The sequence below is a fragment of the Lathyrus oleraceus genome, chromosome 5 (genome assembly GCF_024323335.1).
Source record: "Lathyrus oleraceus cultivar Zhongwan6 chromosome 5, CAAS_Psat_ZW6_1.0, whole genome shotgun sequence".
Lineage (NCBI taxonomy): Eukaryota > Viridiplantae > Streptophyta > Magnoliopsida > Fabales > Fabaceae > Lathyrus > Lathyrus oleraceus.
Window position 1 is genome coordinate 76,152,506 of NC_066583.1, and position 21,050 is coordinate 76,173,555.

The 21,050-nt window shown below is 41.0% G+C and overlaps 1 pseudogene; it reads left to right on the forward strand.

The window, feature by feature from the left end:
• LOC127078823 (glycosyltransferase BC10-like) overlaps positions 1–21,050 on the forward strand; it is a 43,255-nt pseudogene that overhangs the window by 1,422 nt on the left and 20,783 nt on the right.

Genomic DNA, 21,050 nt, shown 5'->3' on the forward strand with positions numbered 1-21,050 from the left:
AAAATGAAGGGGCATGAAGGAAAATTTCTAGTTTATGTACATGCATCCAAGGAAAAACCAAGATATATCAGCAGATATTTTTTTGGTCGAGAAATTCACAGTGAACCGATACGTATGATGGTGTACATGATACTCTTAGGAATGACATATTTATTTATTAACATAATACTAACTGATCTAAATTTTCATAAAGGTGAGTTGGGGGAGTTTTGCGATGATTGAAGCAGAAAGAAGACTTTTTGCAAACGCACTTTTAGACACTGATAATCAACATTTTGTATTGGTAAGATTCCAATTTTGACACTATGATCCCTCATGATATCTCATAATATGCATTAGCATTGGGATCACACCTTGGCATCCTCCTTACCCCTCACTCATTGGGTTTGCATTGGGAGAGATCACCAAGCATATTTGATTGTATCATACTCCATTTTTCTTTATTTACTAACCAAAATACCAAAAATAGGTCAATGTATAGTTTGTTGCTTTTGTAGGTAGTGTGTATGCTCACCTATGCTCTATCAAGCTCATATATAGGGTTTGAGACCCTCAATGTAAGGAGCACAATCAAAAATTGGTTTACGTTGGCTCTAAGCATAATATATGGATCCCCATGATCTTCACATATCCTTTTGATCAAGAAATCATCAAGAGTTTGGAGTTTGTTTGCCTTGGAAACCCTAATTCATCTGGGTATCTTGTTTGACTTCTTCAATAAGTTTCTTTAATAATTGATCAAATATTTCAATGGATACTTCACATTACATAATCTTATGCATATATGATCCTCCATGAGTCCCAAAAGTCAAGAGAATATCAAGCTAGCAAGATGGTTCATGGTGGTTGATCAGAGGAAGTTAACTGGTCAAAATTGGGGTTCCGTAGACTCTACATCCTACAATTTTTGTCATATTCTTACAAGATAAAAGTTACTCAAAATGATATTCCAAACAACTTTCATGTTGAGGTCAAGATCTAGTTTTTCTTGGAAAGTCATTTTTTATGGTGAAAGATTATAGTTCATTTTGTCTGAACCCTAGTTTGGACGTCAACTTCCGAAGACCATAACTTTATCAATATTTTTGATATGAAAGCCATTAAAATTCCATGATAAAATTCAAGATGTCTACTTAAACTTTTATTTTGGGAGGAAGTTCAAATTGAACTTTCAAATGCATGTGCCAAGAGGAAACATTATAGGTCACTTTGGGCCAATACCATTGAACAAGTGATTTTCCTCAACTTCTAAAATGCATAACTCCTTCATGACAAATCTAAATGAGGTAATATTTGTGACCAAATTGAATATATTTGAAATATCTAAACCTTTGATGAAGGAACGTTTCTCATTTGAATTCCATAGAAAAAGTTATTCAAGGTGGAAGAAGTGAACATTTGACTTGGGACTTAGAAAATTTTCAAATATGTTTGATTTCCCAAACTTCAACCTCAAAACTCATCATGATCCAAGGTTCAAATAAAACAATTTTCAACATGAAAGTTGTTACCCTTAATCTCACCTTTCCAAAAAGTCTAAGATCATCTAATTTGGACAAAGTATGAGGGACTTGCACATAGTTCCATTGTGGGAAGTGTTTTGGCAAGTTTTGAACTTAAATGATCATTCTTATTTGCATGCTTCCACATGATGAATTCAGTACACTTTGCACATGATTTGGAAGTGGATTACATCACTCCTTAGGCCAAAACAATTGCTCATGCACCCATTCAAGAAGCTTTCCAAATTTGGCCAAAATTCAAGTGTTTCAAAAATCAAATGCATTGCCTATTTAAACAAGTTCAAGGCTTCAGAATCAACATCAACACCTTGCCCAAGCTTTGCTAGACATATTTAAACCCCCACTGCCATAGAATTTTTGAAGATTTCTCTTGAAATCGAGCTTGAACTTCATCTTCTGTTTGGAAGTTCAAACTCTAGAAATTCACTTCCCTTTTCATCTCAATTGGTTTCTGCAAGCAAGAGGAAGAGAAAACAATCAAATCCAGATCAAGGTCACGAGAAATTGGATCAACTCGAAGGTGATTTTTTAGAAACTTCATCTCTTCGGTTCTCTCTCAATTCTCTATCATTCTTTGTGATTTTTGGTTGTCTAAAGTCCTATCAATGTAGGCAAGAAGATTGAGTTTCTTTGAGGTCAAATCGAAGCAACTCAGTTCATGATCCTCAAAATTCAAATCCCTTATCTTTTTATATACTTGGAACTGGACAAAATTGAGGCCAGATTCGTGCTCCTGAGCATTTTTCCTTCAAATTAGTGTACTCACTTTTCATTTTCCATTGAGTTGAGCTTAGACCAGTTCGGTGGTCCTCACCGGAGAAGATGACCGGAGCTAGGGCTCTGGTGGTGTGTTGGCAAAGTTTTAACCATCTGATCTGGTCCATAGCTTCTAATCTCATCCATCTAAATTGATTACCACGCGTGTGGGACAGTTGAATGAAGCATTAGTGGAACGCGCGTTTCCAACCATCTGATATGCCACCTCAATTAATGAGAGAGATCAGATGGCTCTCCTTTTTTTGAATTTCTGATTATTTCATTTAATCCATTATTTTTAATTAATTCATATCAATTTCATTATTAATCCAAAAAATATGGGACTTTCACCAACAAAATTTAAATATTTTCCTCTTTCATTTTCTGAATTAAAATTATTTTTTGGATTAATTTTTATATTTTTCATGATTTAATTGTTTTTGTGCATATTTTTAATTGTTTAAAAATACTTTTGACCTTTCAAAAATAATGAATTTTTTTGTCTAAGGTCCTTTGACCTTGTTTGACCTAGGATAAATCTCTTGGCCATTTATTTGGTGTTTTGAAGAGGTTTTAGGTTTTTGATGAAACATAATTTAATTAAATGCATTTTAATTTGATTTTTAATTGATCAATTGTGTAGAAATTATGCTGAGCCATTTTTATTGACTTGTGAAGTTTGTCTATGTGTTTGGGCCTTGGTCAAGGTTGATTTGACTTTTGTTGGATTAGAATCATGGGATTTAGGGGATTGATGAAATGTACATTTCATCTCCCAAAATGAATGAATGATTTTAATTTGATAAAATTCCTCCCATGACCAACTTGTGTTTGTCTCATCTCCCCTCCCTCTTCATCTTCAATCCCATTTTACACCATCCCTTTCATTGACCAATAAAGTCTCAATATCCTAAGGCTAATCGGTTCATCAATAACTTCATGTTAAATGAACTAATACAAGTATGGATGAGATTAGGTCCATCCTTTGATCATTTTGTTTTTGTGTGTGGTATGTTTTAGGAGTATGGTTCATTATACCATATCTCTAACATGCATTAACACCAAGATTTCTATTGCCCGACCTCAGATAGTTATGACTTCTACATAAGTCCAATTACAATTGCTTAACATAGCGCTAAATTTTGACCCAAAGGCATACAATTCTAGTAAGTGAGATTGTAAGTCTCCCCCCTTTCATGGTATTATGTGGAAACTTGGCCTTTTTTCCTTCCTTTGGAAGATGTCTTGGTTCATGGATCCATGCTTGTGAATAGATGGTTGAGTGTTCTCCAAAATATGACTTAATCAATTGAAAAGCAAAACTTCACTAACATCTAATCAACTAACATTTGACTAAATTTTATCATTATTGCTTTTAATTTCAAGTCATTTACTTTATGCGATTTAAATTCAAGTCATTTACCATTCCATTTGCCATTTTACATATCATTTAACTTGTTTATGTTTATGTCATTTTCACTTTACTCACTTGAGCCATATATTGTGATTGTACATATTTTTGTGTGTATCTTGTTTGTGTTTGTGGTCTTAGGACCTTAAAATGCCTAATAAACAACAAAAACCCTAAAAAATATTTGTGTGGACTGTTGGATTTGATCTGAGCTTTGGACTTAGAATTAGGCAACATTCCCTATGCAAAAGGAGTTGGCCAATGCCAACATTTCTGAAACCAAGTTATTGTGATTAGAGCTTTCATTTGATGCAAGTATTGGGATCCACTTGAGCTCATCTGCTACATGGTCTTGATGCAAATGTTACTTTGAACCTGTGTCTAATGCCTTATTCTGAGCCATTCAAGGAGTATGTCATCTGATACATGGGAAGATTAAGAAGAAGACTATGAAGTTGCTAGCTTGGATGTGGCTATCTTTATTTGATGCCTTGCTCTTCATCTTGCTACTTGCTTATTGATATTTCTTGATTTAAAGTCCAAAGGAAAAGTGGATTTCTATATGACATTATTGTCTATTGGATTGCATCCCATTGGTCAGATCCTTTCAACTCTTAACTTTTAAATTTTTGCTTAGGATTAGTCTCTTCATCTCCTCCCACTTCTTAAATTTCAAAATCTCTCCCCCTTTTCAGAAACCTTCTTTGCTTGTGATTTCAAAACTTAGACTATATTGCAAATTAGAAACTTTGGCCTTGTGCCAATGGATTTTTAAACTCTTTTCTTAAATCAAACCTATAAATGAATCTAACCACATTGACTTAAAATTTCAAAAGAAAAAAGAACTAACACTTATTCAAACTTTTTTAGGCACCTTTGTGCCTCTTTTCAATTTAAATCTTTATTAAAATCAATTCACTCACTTTGAAATTGATACCACGAACTACGAGGTTTTGATCCCTCATTTTTATGTTGGTACATAGGCACAAGTCTGAAGGTCTTGTCAAACACAAAAATATAATTAATGAATTCTTTTCTCATCCCCACACTCTATTTATTGCAAACATCTTTTATACCAAAAACACATACGCACATGAAAAAAGTGTTCCCTAGGAGTACCTAGGACACTTTGGGTGCTAACACCTTCCCCCTGTGTAACCAACCCCATTACCTGTAATCTCTGGAATTTTATTAGTTTTGATTTAAAACTTCTTATCTTTGGGTTTTGTTCGTACTTTTCCCTTTTCCTTTGGAAACAATAAAAGTGCGGTGGCGACTCTGGTTTTATTAACGTTAAGTTTATTCATAGCTTAATGGTCATGAATTTACCGCTACAAAAATTAAGTGGTGACTCTGCTTGGGAGTAGTCCTCAGTGGGTTTAGCCTACTTTTTTTATGTGTATAGAATTGTATATTTGATGTTTGTATGATATAATTTGTCGGTTGTGCTTGGTGATCTCTGAGTGGTGAGATAATTTCTAACCCGAACTTGAGTGCAATTAAGATAGGAGGATGGTATAGTCATGTTCGACTTGTGTGGAGTAGTCCTTAATAAGTTGGCTTGAGATCCTTCTGCTCAGTGGAGACCCTTTTGGAGTTATGAATGTCACACAAGTTATTTGTGGTTAGGCATTGCTTTCTCTGATTTGGGGTCTGAGAAACTGAGGACCATAGAACATTTAACCCAACTTGGCCTATTTAGGATGTAGTGCAGAGACTGTTCAAGTGTAGACTTGATAACAATTGTTACGCGATACTACACTCAGACGAGTTTCTCTTGAGAATATTATGGGTTGATGAGTCAGTCATCTTAACCTATAATATCTGATAGATGGAATTAAGACTTTGGGAACTTTTTAGAACATGATCTACAGGTTTTTATCCTTACTTCACTCCTTTGGGATGGTTCTTAACCCAGACTCCATGCTCGTGACTTGCAACAAACCCTTGATTCTTGGTTGATCCAATCAAGTCTTTTCAATATCAATGGAACTTGGGTGTTGATAAGGTGTAAACCATAATCCACCAAAATGGATGATTGATCTTGACAATGACTTGATTCATCCCTTGACCTTTGTTTGTTTGCTTTGTGTGTGATATCTTATTGATGATTGTTGCATTCATGCATCCATGCGCATCATAACATTCATCACACGAAAAATAATTCAAGGAACTAAGGTTTTATTTGCAAATATTTTTAAGACCATGGATTATGGACGAAGTGTCGCATCCTGCGAAAAATCAACCGGCGAGCCTAAAAATAAAAACACACAGAGCCGCCACTAAACGTTATTTATCCCAAGATAGGGAAAGGAAACGCTCAGAGAAACCTGGAAAGACATGGTCTCGCGACCAGAGAGAAAAGGTTCGGGAGTCGGTTACGCGAGGGGAAGGTATTAGCACCCCTCACGTCCTAGGTACTCCTAGGGATCCACGTCCTAGAATAAAGAATAGGTTGCTAAAACATCACACACACACACGGGGAACGCAGGTGGGGTTAGGAGAAGGGAGCTCGATAAGGTATCGCACCTTATGCCTACATATCTTGTCTGGAACAAGAATCAGAGCCACTGTAGTTCGGCTTACGCACGCCAAACAACACCAAAACAACAAAAAACAAACAAGGGTGGCAAACATGGAGCCCGACAACCACTGGATGGAATTACGTCGGCATCCGAACCAAAACACACTCTAAACGGCAAACATGGAGCCCGACTGCCAATCACTGGGCTTACGTCGGCATCCGAGCCAAAACATAACCAGATAACAAGTAAACGCACGCAAAAAAGAAAAAGGTTGCCCGGAGAGGTCTCGCACGACCCCCTGCCTACATACCTCGTCTGGAACGAGGATCAGGGCGATGTAGTTCCCCTGAAAGGGACTAAATTGCTAACCAGAAACAGAGGGGAAAACACGACACTAGGGAGCTGAGACTCGAGCCTAATGTTGTCATGCATCGTTAACCCTAAGTTCAGTTTTCTATCCTACTTGCATAAGCAAACTAACCTAACCAGGAAAGAAGCTAGCACACAAGCATACAATCATATATCATACATCAAATGAGAACAGGCATCTCAAACAAGCATGTCAATCAGATATTCACAGAGCACACGCTATAACCAAACAAGGGGGCTCAATCAATCAGGTTTGACTGCCTAAGCAAGTCGTCTGTACAGGCTGGTTTTGCTCTTAACCTTGCCATTACGAGGCTAAGGTGAAGCAGATGAAAGGATGAAGTGAGGATCAGACCTCACAGCTCTTATCCCTAACCAGGGAGAGCTTCTGACAAATGAGCATGGGTCCAGAATGGGGAAACCCTTCTATACTCGATGACACTGACTCGATTGTGCACTGCACAGGATCTTGGGCTTTTGATCTCAATGCTACAACCATGTAATGGGAGCAAGGAGAAGACTCAACTGAATAGTGGGGGGTAGGCTGCATACCCCTACCTTCCACCAATTGCCTTATTTAAAGGACTTTCACCTGCTTGGCACGAAATTAAACAAACACAATCATCGCCTCTTAAGGAGGACTTCAGACATTTATTTGCCCGGCTCGGTAACAGCCGGGTCTCCAGACTACATGAAGTCAAGAGGACCTACCTCAATGCAAGTTGCTTAAGCAACGCAAAGCAAAAGTTCACAAGGAACTGAGCAACTAAAGTACCTGGAAACAATCCAACACAGTTAGTACTCAGACAGACAAAACCAAACAGCAAGTGTTCAATCAATCAAACTATACAAAGCAATGCACAACAAAGCAAGCTCAAAGCTTAAGCCTAAGCTTCATCACCTACAAAACAATGTTATGTTAGTGTACAAACAACAACAACATCAATTAAAATTGATTTGGATCATTCTCCATGTGCATTATGCTTTTGATCCTGAAAAATCAAGCAAACATTAGCAACTAGACCACTAGGCTAAGCCTAGGGTCCAAAGGCAAGAAAAAAACTTAAAACAGCAAGGTATCCACCATCCAACATCAAATTATCATCAAACACAAGCAAACATCATTGGTCTTATGTTTATATCATCCATTATGTTCAATTCATGCACAAAACAATCCATATTGGTTCAAATGAAGCATCAAACATACCAACAGAAGTATTGCATTCAAATCCATACCAAAACACATCCAAAAATTCTCAAATTAATTACACCTAAACAGGGGGGATTCAAGGTCTACCATGTCAAATTTGAGCTCAATTGGGCAAATGGCAACATGTCAATGAAAATCAACAAAAACAGACACAATTTCGTGCTTCAATTCACACCATCAATGCATACATCCAATTCAAAAATTCATATCTCATTGAAAACAAAAAAGAAATGGATGAGACCAAAACAGGGAGGTCACACAACGTGTCTAGTTCATGCATATCAAATTTCATGGCCATACAATACAATATGAGGATTTCCCAATCAATCTACCAACATGTATCACATGAGCTTGCAATTTCAATCACCAGAAATGAAAAATCATGATCAATTAGAAAAGGCAGTGAAAAATTCTACAAAAATTCATACAACATCCTAACATATCAACAATTCACCATGCCAAATTTCATTCAATTCTAACATGCATAGGTTATCCAATTAAATTCAACAAGTTGACATCAAGAGGTGTGACACAAATTGTCACACCTAAGTTCCAGAATTTGCTGCTCTCTGACCAGGTATCAAAAATTCATGAAATTTACATATAAATAATCCTCAATGAGTCAAGAACCACCACAAAAATTTTCAGCCATTTATCTTATGATATGAGTATTTCATGATCAAATTGCCAAAATGCATCAAAATGTGACATACATTAGAACAGCCTATGCCAAATAAAATATTTGCCAAGCACAACTTTTACCAATAGGTCAAAAATCATCTAGACAAGTCAACAAAGTCAAGGAAAAAATCTCCATATTTTTAGGAATTTTTTACTATTTTTTATGAATTTTTAAAGATGCTATCAATTTTTAACTAATTAAATGAAATTAATTAAAAAACACAATGGCAGTTCTGTAATTATTTTGAGCGGGAGCGGGAAACGCTGAATTTGAAAGTTCAAATCGTTTTCAAGATCAAACAAGGTAATTTCATCTTCTTCAACCAAACTTTGCCCAGAATTTTACAAAATGCTCAAGAACACTTAATTTTCAAAACCTCACCAAAATGAACAAACAGATATGCGTTGGAATCGTATGAACCTGTAGAATCCAAATATTTATTCCAAACAACCTAATAATTCCTAAAACTCAAGAATCGATCGATCTAGGGTTTGACATTGAAACTTTAAATCACGATTTCTCACACTACAGGCAACTATTCTCAAAACCACAAACATATCCATGACCTACGTGAAACACTCTTTCTAACGCACATCATTATCGAACAAATGGTGAGATTCGAAATTCACTCAAACCTGTAATGGCAGTCGTGATGCGCGCGGCTTCGAGCTCCAATTCTCCAAAACAGTTGCACTAGAAGGATATAGAAGGTGATAGGAGATGCTAGCTTCAATTGCCACGGCTTCTAGTATCCACAATTTGCATTTGCCATTGATGATGAGCTATGGAACAGTCACGATTTGGCTTTCCTCTCCTTCCAAACTACCAAAACAGATGGTGAGGATGATGATACCAATCCAAATCAAAAAGAATCTTGAGATTTCGTTGAAGGATGATGAAGAATTGTGGATTTGAAGGTGTTTGTGTTCTTGATGAAAATGGAGAGAATGAAGAGTTTCTAGATCTAACTTTGGTAATTGTGAGGTTCTGTTATGTTTAACCAATGATTATGAATATATATGTGCACTTAATCCAAGCTCTAATCACATAATTAGCAATTTGGAAATGTTAAGTGAAATTGGTTATTAACAAGTGAGGGCATAATTGTAACTTCCACATGACAGCACATGCCAGCTCAAATTTGGTTCCAACAAGTCCAAAATACCATATGTAATGTGTAGAAACAATTCTCATTTCAATTGGTCATGTATTTTGCAATTTCACCCTTTGATGGCATAATGTCCAATTTCAACCATTGCACTTTTCAAACCAAAACTCAATTTGCAAATCCTAGCCATGAAATGAGGATTCAAACACATTCTAAATGCCATTCCTGAGGTGTTGGAAAAAGTCCCATCTCAAAATTCCAAATATTTTGACAGTTGGACAATTTTGCCCCTGGTCCAATTCAGCTGTCCAGTTGAAAAGTGGCTTTTTGCCTTGGCCATTTTTGAACAAATCCAATGATGCACCCTCAAAGTACATGTCAAATGGAGTTTGTGCATATAAAGAACTTGCAATTTGGACAAAGTATGTGGTAGTTATGACCTCCTGAATACAGGTCATTTTCGAATTTCACTGAGCCATAACTTTCCAACCATACATTGGATTTTCAAGTTCTTGGACTTTTTGGAAAGGTGAGAACAAGATCTACAACTTTCATGTTGAACAAATTTGCATTTGAAGCTTCCTTGGACACGTGGTCTTGAAGTCAAAAACTTTCCATTTTTGGAAACTTCAGTTACAAGTCACTTTCTATTTTTGGCAGTTTTTGTCCTGACTTGATTTTCTTCCTTTTTAAGCTTTGCAATGTCATTTAACACTTGTGCCAACATGAATGAAATGTATCCAACTCATTTTCACCTCCAAATCCATCAGATCATGTACAGTTGACCACAGTTGACTTTTCATCTGATAGATGAATCAGGCAATGCATAGATCAATCTGAGCTCCAATCTTCAACTGAAATGGCTCAAGCATGATACCCTAGCCTCAATTAGCTCAATATAATCAAATAATGAACCCCATATCCTTCATAAACCTCATCTCCTGATCCAGCCCTGCTTGGCCCAATACAACTGATTAGGGTTGACCAGTGGTCAAAACCCTAATCTCAAGGAATAAGCTTCAATCTTCTGATGACATCCAACCATGATGATGATGATGTATCACTTCAATCAAGATGAAGACCAATACCCTGGAGGATCATGAAACCCTAATTCACAGCCCAATCCTCAGATGGCCCTGATCAATCAATAAAACCCTAGGCTTGCACTTTGACTTCCTCATCTTCTGATCAAGACTTGGGAGGATAGCCTGCGCAATGTAACCACATGATATGCAATATGAGATGCCTAATGACCTAAAATGAAATGCAAATATGATAATGCTAGTCCCAAGAGAGGAGGGCAAATTTTGAGGTGTTACAGCTGCCCCTATTCAATCCACTGTGAACCTGTCGATACGAAATAGCCTCGGCTTTCGGATGATCAGGATGAAGAGTGATTGAATACCAAGAACAGACGAACAATTTGCACTCTGATGGGATAATAATTAACAACGCCTGTCAGCATCGGCGAAGAAACATTCTCTGAACAAACGTCGACCTGGATACCAAAATAAATGGTAACTCAGGGATAACCACGGCCTGAACACCACACATCCGCTCGGGATTATCATCTCTTTTTATGCTTTTCTTGAACCCCAAAATTTTCTTATCTTTTTTTCATTTTCTTGAACCCCGAAATTTTTTCCGCGCAAACGATCCTCGGATCTCTGCATTTGAACCCCGGAAAATGCCTCAGCACTCCTTCTTTGCCAAAATAATGAACCCCGATCTCCGATTTGAACCCCAGTCGCCTGACGATAACTCTCGATCGCCAGAATGAACCCCGTTCTCCAGAAAATGTCGCAACATCTCCCTTTCTCCATTTGAACCCCGGAAAATGCCTCAGCATATCCTTTCTCCATTTGAACCCCAGGAAAATGCCTCAGCATATCCTTTTCTCCATTCTCCCGTGATAATTCCGCTGGCAACGTCGGAAATAACACCAAACCACTCTGAGGGCGACATGTCAGAGGGTAAACCTTCTCAAAAGGAAGGTAGCATGTGTAACCCTTCCTCAGAAGACACCTATAACGACCTCCATTGGCATCCGCCAAAGCCTAAGGTGACACATGAACAGAAGATAATCCTAAGGACCTCATCCTGGATACAATCTTCAACTCCAATCTCCATTTGAACCCCAGAAAATACCTCAGCATTTCCTTTCTCCGATTGAACCCCGCTCTCCAGAAAATGTCGCAACATCTCCTTTTCTCCATTTGAACCCCGGAATCGCGCTGATCGCGTAACGTCTTCTGATATCATTTCCATCTCTGTCCGACGGAAACATTTCCTCCAATATCGCACTACTGGGGAACACTGCTGATCTGACGTCATGGTACCACACTCCTCAGAGTAACACTTTCAACTAGACACTGACTGATGACTGGGAGAAAATTCGACGTTTACTGGACATCGAACAATGATGTTGACAGGACATCGAACAATGATGTTTACAGGACATCGAACAATGATGTTGACGGGACATCAAACAATGATGTTGACAGGACATCGAACAATGATGTTGACAGGACATCAAACAAGGATGTTGACAGGACATCAAACAAGGATGTTGACAGGACATCAAACGAGGATGTTGACAGGACATCGAACAATGATGTTGACAGGACATCAAACAAGGATGTTGACAGGACATCAAACAAGGATGTTGACAGGACATCAAACAAGGATGTTGACAGGACATCAAACAAGGATGTTGACAGGACATCGAACTATGATGTTGACAGGACATCAAACAAGGATGTTGACAGGACATCGAACAATGATGTTGACAGGACATCAAACAAGGATGTTGACAGGACATCAAACAAGGATGTTGACAGGACATCAAACGAGGATGTTGACAGGACATCAAACAATGATGTTGACAGGACATCAAACAAGGATCGACCAGACATTAAACAATGACTGGGAAATAACTCGACGTTTACTGAACATCGAATGATGATGTTTACTGACACCAAAGAAAGCTCGACCAGACACTTACTGATGACTGGGAAATACTGCTGCTCAAAATGCTGAACTCCTCGGAGTATCGTCTTCACTATCCGGCAAAACCAATCCTCAAGCGGTAACCACGGCTCGAATCGCGCTGATCGCGTAACGTTTCCATCTCTGCCCGACGGAAAAGTGTCCTCCAGTATTGCACTACTGGGGTACATCTCTGATCCAATCATGAGGCTAAACTCTTCGGAGTAACATCTTCACCTCTGGGCAAACCACCTCTCAAACGGTAACCACGGCTTGAGACTAGCTCTATGCTTGCAATAATGATGCATGATCTTTTTCTGCGTAATGCTCCATAATTATGGAAATGCTACGCGATTTATTATTTTTTCTATGCAACATGCTATGCTTTATTTTACATGATGAATGCATAAAAAGTATCCCCCTCAAGGGACTCTTCTGGGAAGCACGAGACACTCTGCTGAGGAACTCGTTGTCGCTCCGATTTCCACCCGGCTGGGGAATAGCACTGCTGCTGGAAAAAGGCAACCCTTGCTGAGGAAGAACCTCCTTTGCACCCAATCCACTCGGGAAACTGCTGGGGATAGGAACCACCAACACTCTGTGGGGATACCTCGATCTTTGACTTGCTTCGGGGAACCCTCACAGATACCTGCTGACTTCACTGGGGAAATACTCACAGAGACCCTGCTAGGGGAATAGCAATCTCCAGGCTCAACTGGGGAAGCATCCATATATCACCTGCTGAAGATAACCATCTTAACCCTGCTAGGGAACCGCATACCGCTCCACTGGGACAACCCACGCAATCCATAGGTAGAATCAGCTCAGCTGGGGATGCAAAAATCCGTCCACTACGGGAACTTGTTCAATCCACCGGTAGGATGAACACTGCTGGAGATATATTTCTTTGAAAAAGACCCGCTCCACTCGGGGAACTGCTGGAGATATATTTCTTTGAACCCGCTCCACTCGGGGAATAGCAACCTTCTGGCCTGGCTGCTGAGGAAACACCGTTGTTGTAAACCTGCCGGGGTAACCATCCTGATTCGGCTGGAGAGGTCACAGACCTTGGATCTGCTGGGGAGTTGGTCCTCTACTTCTGCTTGGGGACCTAGCTGAGGAAATGAGAAAAATTGGTACAGAACACCCGTCGACTCGTCGAACCATGGTATCCATCTCCCAATCTCGCATCAGTTCTCTACTTCCGAGAATTCCCAGACTCGTCTGGACCTTTTCTGCTCCATCATCTTGTATTCCAAGTCGCTCCGCGCTCGACGAGAGATGTACTCCTGGGAGTTATACAGAAATTTCAATCTTTCGACTTTGAAGAGTCTTCTCGATTAATTTCAAAGGTCGTCGGACGTCTCGACGTCTCTTCGTCACCCTTCTTCGTGCACTCGTCCCTGATCGAACTCTGCGGGGAATTACAAACTTTCAAGTCTTCCGACTTTGAAGAGTCTTCTTGATTATCATCAAGGATCGTCGTACACCGCAACGTCTCTTCGTCATTCTTTCATTCATTAGTTCCTGAGCGAACTCTCTGGGGATCTGTTTTCAAAAGCTTCCACACCACAACCTGCAAGTGAGTGAAGAATATCTAACAGTTCCTGCAAAACAGATCGTCAGATAAAACCGTGCCCCAGGCATGTCAAGATTTCAACACTTGGGTCACTCAACCTTCCAAATAAGATTTCGAGCTTTCAATCTTATAAGCATGCATTGGAAGGAACCTGTATGTCTTAAAAATGCAAGATTCTTTATCAAAAATATCTGGATGTTTTTGCAATCAAAACGGTAATGAAAAACAAAAAAACAAAATTATTTGACTGAATATGCATTTTATTGATTTGAAAAGTGTGTGGCTCAAATGAGTAATACAAAAGGAAGCAATTCCTGAAAAGAGGTAATTGCGCAAAAGGAAAAATCTATCCTAATGGCAATGTGAAACCCGCAATCTCATCGAGTTCCAACTCGGTTACACCCCATATGTCCTCAGACTCTCCGTGCTTCTGCCTTCTGAACAAGACGATTCTGATTGATCCCTACCGGGCATTATCCATGATGCTTTAACCAAAGCGCAAACGATCATGCTAGACACAGTTGTTCGTTTCAACCCCTTTTTTGCCTGGACCGCCCTTTCGGGTTTTCAGTCCACCGGGATACCCATTTTTGCCCAAGTCGCCTTTCCAGGTTTTCGACTTGCCGGGTGTACATTTTTTCATTTTTATCCCTAATTTTTGCCCGAACCTTTTCTTCTGTTTTTGGTTCGTCGGGATGCCCATTTTTGCCTGGACTATTTTATTCTTTTCGTCCAGCGGGTCTCTTTACACGAAGTATTTTATAACTGCGTCCGCATTCACAGGGGATGGAAAATCCTCGCCATCCATGGTCGTTAACAACAAGGCTCTATCGGAGAAAACCTTCTTGACCATGCTGGGGATTCATGACTGAGTGTCCGTTTGCCCCTTCGATCGTTTTGAGGAGGAAGGATCCTTTTCAGCACCATATCATCTACGTGATATACCCGAGGTCGTACCTTCTTGTCAAAAGCACGCTTCCTCCTTTGCTGGTATAACTACCCATGACAGATGGCGGCTAGCCTCTTTTCCTCTATTAGGCTCAACTCTTCATACCGGGTCCTTACCCATTCCGCCTCTTGCAATTTCACGTCCATCAGGACTCTCAAAGAGGGAATCTGAACCTCAACAGGTAATACCGCCTCCATTCCATATACCAATGAGAAAGGAGTTGCCCCGGTAGACACACCGAAGATCAATACCCAGGATACCAGTTTCCTACTCAATCACACCGTCGGTGTATTCAATTGTTATCCGGGCAGCAAAAGCTCATTCACCTTAACCTCCCCATCAGACATCAGAATCTGTTCGGATTCAGGGTCAGGCCCCTCCTCCGGGATCGGTCACTCTCAATCTTTCGATTGGAGCACCTCGAGATGTCCTCATCAGGGAACTCAAACTTCCTCGGTTGATAACCCTCAATGGGTTGTTGGGCGAGGTAATCAGGCAATACACCCCTTGATTGCTTTCTAAGAGTATCACAAATCAGTCAACATTCTTTTGCACTCTCGCAACCCGTCCGGTCAATGTTGGCGTCTCAAACCCATACTTGATCGGATCCATCTCGAAATCCACAAAGTGGCATGAATCAGCATATACTGTCTCAATCGGCGAGCAGCCTATGCCAAAGTACATCAAGTTTTCTCAAACAGTGAATGTATTGTTTCACAGTCGGTAAACTTTTTGCTTAGGTAAATTGCATGCTCTTTTCGACAAGATGCGTCATGCTGACCCAATACACCTCGTAGACCCCTCGAAGGCCGTCAAGTACAGAACTGACAATTGCTCCTCCCACAGGAGATATCAGAATCAGAGGTTCCTGCAACTTATTCTTTCTTTTCTTTCAATGCCCCTTGGCAACCATTATTTCACCTGACCGTTTGATCCTTTTTTTTTTCAACATCTTGAATATGGGTTCACACGTGGCTGTTAGATAAGATGTGAACCATGACAGGTAGTTCAATCTATCTATGAAACCACGAACCTCTTTTTCTATTTTTCCTCGGTTCAGGCGTTTCTCTTATTGTTCTTTTTTTTTTTTTTTTGCAGGATGAACCTCGATTCCTCCCTTACAATAAACCCCCACAGCTTACCGGCTCGCACTCTGATAGTGCACTTATCTGAATTCAACCTCAGTTTGAATTATCTCCACCAGATGCCCCACTCCTGTTTGGGACTTTGCTATCATGTCATAGCATAGCATTCAACTTCATGATGAATCATATCATGAAACAAAGTCACCATGGCTCTCTGATACAGGCACTGGCGTTCTGCTTCTCTAGAGGACAGTCTCCTTTCCATGGTAGCTTGTGTACAACGACATCGATATCCGACCCTGGCATATCCTGTTACGACCAGGTGAAGGTATCCACATGCTCCTTCAACAGGACTACCATTCTGCTTTCGACTTGCCCCTGAAGCGGCCCCAATTTCCTTCCTTCCTGACCTCGGTGCTTGGAATAACGATCTTGCATCGCTCCTCGGGCGACTGAATCACCTTCTCCTCTTGTTTCAACAACCTGGCTAGTTCCAGCAGATCACAATCTTCTTCGTCTTCTTCTTCAGCAAGATAGATCGGTTCGTCGAAGTCATATGAGGGGTAACCCAATTGTTATCAACGAGATCCGGAGAATTATTTTTGAATTTGGGACGAGACAAATCAAAAAAGGAAAAATGAAAATAAACATTGCCATTTTTATTTGTTTTTAAACTGCAAAAATAAATGAAAAACAGGGAACACCGCTTTTTGACTGAAAAACATCCATTTATTAATGATGCAGAAAATGCAAATTTAGACATGAGGTGGCCCTTACAATGGACCATTACGTGTCGGGCAACACATATGGCTTTCATGCAAATAAACTGAAAACAAGAAATCATTACTCTTCCAGACGAGTGACAGTGCTGATCTTGTTTAGGCCTTCCAGCTTCTTGGTACACACGATTTTATCCATTGATCAATCTCCCAGTCACTGTCAGTTTCTTTACCCATTGTATAGGCGTGATCTGAATCTAGCATTCCGGCACTTACAAAGGTGAACGACGGACGACGTCCTCTGTTCTGCTCAGACGAGTCTTGACCTGGATGATAACCAATCCCAAACATATCCGCCTTTACCACGATGCCTATGATCTGTCCCCAGCCTGGGATCCCTCCATTTCTCACCACTTCCAATGCCTGCTTGTAAGAAGAAATGAACGGCTTTTTCTCTTTCTCAACACCAATGGCATTTTCCACCTTGACGGTTTCAGCTGCCAGACTGAGTGCTTTACACCTTGCATCGTCCATTTCTACTTTCATCTTTCTCTGGACCGTTTCCCCAATTACTACATGCTCTTTTGTAGCAATAGCGGCACAACAATCATCCACACGAGGGAAAACTCCGCTCTTTGTCGGACGTTTTGGGACCATAGACATTGGCATTCTCAACTGATCATTCTCAGTCCCCTCTATCCCTTTCTTGTCCTTCGACACCATATTCACTTTCACAGGATCATGTTTTGACACGGGGTGAGCACTATCATCTGCCATCGGTGCAAAGCTGATTGCCTTAGAATCCACCAAGTCCTGGACCACATGCTTAAAAGCTTTGCAATCCTCAACATGATGTCCGGGTGCCCCAGCATGGAACTCGCACCTGACATTCTCATCGTAACCGGCAGGCCTCTGATCAGGTTTTAACAGAGTCAACATCCTCGGCTGCACCAATCCAAGATCCCTCAACCTCTTAAACAGAGAAGCGTAAGTCACGGGCGGCTTATTGAAATGACGATCCGTCGTCCTCCTTCTCACTTGGCCCACAACTCTCTGTGTCCTCTGTTGAGGTGGTGATTGCCGCTGTTGTGCAGATGAATCACCAACTGGAATGGTTACGGTGGCGGCATAAGGGTGGTAACGATCCTTACCGCATTCTCTTTTAGTCTGCGCACCTCCTGATTCAACCTTCTTCTTGGGCTGACCACGGTCAAGGGATTTCTTCCCCGCAGAGCCAGAGGGATTTGTTACTTCAGATGACGGAGCCTTTCCCTGAACTTTCTCTTTGATCATCCAGCCCTCAATCCTTTCTAATCTCTCGGCCATGGCTTTCTGCCCCAAGGCAAGCCCTTGCACAACCCTGAACAAATCCCTCACCATCTCTTTCAGTTCGAGGATGTCGGCGTTGGGAGGATCCATCAGCTTGGATTTGTTGCCCCTAGCAGGGTATCTGAACAAACGAGCTATGCGCACCGGTCGACACCTACAAAATAGCAAATGGGTTAGTATGCATGAATGCAACGTCTATCCATATGAGGAAGATTCTGTCCTTTGATTCTGGTTTCATCGAGACACATAACATTTTGACATCCACATTCTGAAATTCAAGATGTCTCTCAACCAGATTCTCAATCCATCATACTCCCCATATGGCTAGACGTGAGTTTGAGTGCAGATGAATGCAAAATGAGAATGATGCAGATGTATGCAATGCACTGAGCCATCCTCCAAGTCATCTGATCATCTGTTGCTCTGAATCACAGCCCTGATCTCTGAACTGATCACAACCATCTGAGGTACTGATTAACCATAAGTCCGACTCAAGGGTTCCGAAATAAACGGAAGACAGATACATCATCATCATCATCATCAGATAAACTCTGAGCAGATACCCATAACCATCTGAATCGGCCCGGGGAATCCTGAAATAAACGGATCCCCACTGATAAATAACTCGGCCCGGGGAATCCTGAAATAAACGGATCTCCACTGATAAATCACGGACAGCACTCCGGCGTCACGGCAATAAATGACCATAAATCCGACTCATAACTAAGACCCACGGAACAAATAGTCACCATCTGAATCCATCTGATCATGCATCTGAAAGAAACACCCTCCCCTCACAGGTAAATTCTAAACAGGTCATCCTAAGGCGGATAATAGTCTCGACAATCGGGCAGAGATACTCAATGGGTTTGCCCTTTCGGGTGTGCCATTGCAGCTCTCCTGAGATCGTCTAAACCAAAGATCCGGGAAATGATCGGTCACCAGAGTCAACAGCTCAGATGGAGTGACTCAAACAAAGTGGATACTCCACAAAGATGAGCACTATCAACTGAGCCTCGTCCGGCTTGTGGCACATCACGCCGCCAGGCACATGTTGATCTAACATGAAAGAGGCAACGTGAGACCACACTAGTCCTAGGTGTATACTCGGGCCTGGGTTTTAGCCCCACTCAGAACACCCACCCCAAACAACAGAACCACCTGCAGAGGAAGATGGCAGCATGACAGTAATGATGCATGCAAGTATTTAATGCAAATATATAAACAAGGGTTAGTATAATAAATGCAATAAATAAACAACACAAGCAACCTAAACTATCCTAAAGCGCTAGGAAGGACTCGCTTAGGGACGATGGACCAGCACAGGTCTACATCGATTTTCCCCAGCAGAGTCGCCAGCTGTCGCATCCTGCGAAAAATCAACCGGCGAGCCTAAAAATAAAAACACACAGAGCCACCACTAAACGTTATTTATCCCAAGATAGGGAAAGGAAACGCTCAGAGAAACCTGGAAAGACATGGTCTCGCGACCAGAGAGAAAAGGTTCGGGAGTCGGTTACGCGAGGGGAAGGTATTAGCACCCCTCACGTCCTAGGTACTCCTAGGGATCCACGTCCTAGAATAAAGAATAGGTTGCTAAAACATCACACACACACACGGGGAACGCAGGTGGGGTTAGGAGAAGGGAGCTCGATAAGGTATCGCACCTTATGCCTACATATCTTGTCTGGAACAAGAATCAGAGCCACTGTAGTTCGGCTTACGCACGCCAAACAACACCAAAACAACAAAAAACAAACAAGGGTGGCAAACATGGAGCCCGACAACCACTGGATGGAATTACGTCGGCATCCGAACCAAAACACACTCTAAACGGCAAACATGGAGCCCGACTGCCAATCACTGGGCTTACGTCGGCATCCGAGCCAAAACATAACCAGATAACAAGTAAACGCACGCAAAAAAGAAAAAGGTTGCCCGGAGAGGTCTCGCACGACCCCCTGCCTACATACCTCGTCTGGAACGAGGATCAGGGCGATGTAGTTCCCCTGAAAGGGACTAAATTGCTAACCAGAAACAGAGGGGAAAACACGACACTAGGGAGCTGAGACTCGAGCCTAATGTTGTCATGCATCGTTAACCCTAAGTTCAGTTTTCTATCCTACTTGCATAAGCAAACTAACCTAACCAGGAAAGAAGCTAGCACACAAGCATACAATCATATATCATACATCAAATGAGAACAGGCATCTCAAACAAGCATGTCAATCAGATATTCACAGAGCACACGCTATAACCAAACAAGGGGGCTCAATCAATCAGGTTTGACTGCCTAAGCAAGTCGTCTGTACAGGCTGGTTTTGCTCTTAACCTTGCCATTACGAGGCTAAGGTGAAGCAGATGAAAGGATGAAGTGAGGATCAGACCTCACAGCTCTTATCCCTAACCAGGGAGAGCTTCTGACAAATGAGCATGGGTCCAGAATGGGGAAACCCTTCTATACTCGATGACACTGACTCGATTGTGCACTGCACAGGATCTTGGGCTTTTGAGCTCAATGCTACAACCATGTAATGGGAGCAAGGAGAAGACTCAACTGAATAGTGGGGGGTAGGCTGCATACCCCTACCTTCCACCAATTGCCTTATTTAAAGGACTTTCACCTGCTTGGTACGAAATTAAACAAACACAATCATCGCCTCTTAAGGAGGACTTCAGACATTTATTTGCCCGGCTCGGTAACAGCCGGGTCTCCAGACTACATGAAGTCAAGAGGACCTACCTCAATGCAAGTTGCTTAAGCAACGCAAAGCAAAAGTTCACAAGGAACTGAGCAACTAAAGTACCTGGAAACAA